Source organism: Sarcophilus harrisii, chromosome 2 (genome assembly GCF_902635505.1).
Source record: "Sarcophilus harrisii chromosome 2, mSarHar1.11, whole genome shotgun sequence".
In the NCBI taxonomy this organism is placed as follows: Eukaryota; Metazoa; Chordata; class Mammalia; order Dasyuromorphia; family Dasyuridae; genus Sarcophilus; species Sarcophilus harrisii.
In genome coordinates this window covers 331418332-331419491 of record NC_045427.1, presented here as the reverse complement: position 1 = coordinate 331419491, position 1160 = coordinate 331418332, and positions in this window count along the sequence as shown.

Genomic DNA, 1160 nt, shown 5'->3' with positions numbered 1-1160 from the left:
AAGCAAGTAGTTAAGAATTCTGTGTTAATTCATTTTGTTGCTTAAAACCTCTTCAAGGGACACTTGCCTAATACAATTTTTACACTTATTTGCAAGAAAAATAGCAGATAATAGGTTGACTCTTTCTACTATTTATGGTTACTTTTCAATCCTATAACTATCTAAATAACTGTTATACCACAGCAATATTATCCAGGCAATATCTTTCCAGCATTTCAATTACCTTTATCTCATGTAGATCCACATCAAAAGCTTTTTATAAACATCTAGATCTATAATCTGTCTGTGGAGTTTCCTTTATCCATAAACTTGTCATATAATTTTATCAAACCAAAATAATCAGATTTGTCTGACATGATCTGTCTTCATAAACAAATGCTGTTCGCTGACTATCGCATTGTTATCTATATGCTTACAAATCAATTTGGCTCATTCTAACTTAGATAACTGCATTCTGCATGGCCAAACTCTCTCTATTGTTTGAATTGTAGACACTATCCTTCTCTTCTCCTTTACAAAGTGTTTAGTGAAGTCAAAACAAAAAAAACAAAAAAAAAAATCTTGTTTCTTAAAGATTTATTTCCAGCTTATTAACAATCTCTGAACATAAAAAGCATCATAACTTTTGCAGGTGATATGATATATCTTTGTAATGGAGGTCATGTAAGTAGTGTTCGATGTTTAATCAGTAAAAATTAGAAATTAAATATAAGCCATATCTTATGGCTTCATTTTTCATTTTTTCATATTTTTTATTTTTCATATTTTTATTTACTCTAGTAAAATTCATAAGTCATATCTAAATTCTGACCCATAAGATTTTGTTAGAATGGAATTTAGAATGTAAAGTTAGGAATAAAGGAAGTAAAAAATTAGTTTGGAACCCTTTTTCTTGACAATTGTGTTCCATAAACTATAGAATATAACTGTTATAGATAAACTATAGAATAACCAGCTATGGTCTATTTTTTATGTAAATGAACAAAGCATAGACAAATCTTTCTGACTCCAAGTCTGGTATTCTCTCCATTCTTTCACCTAGCTGTCTCTTCTGGTTAGGAATTTCTAAGAGTTATTAATAAAAAGAGCAAAATTGTACTGACAATAAGGAGATGCAGGGTTCTCTTTGGCCCTGGATGAGGCTATCTTGAAAATGAGCA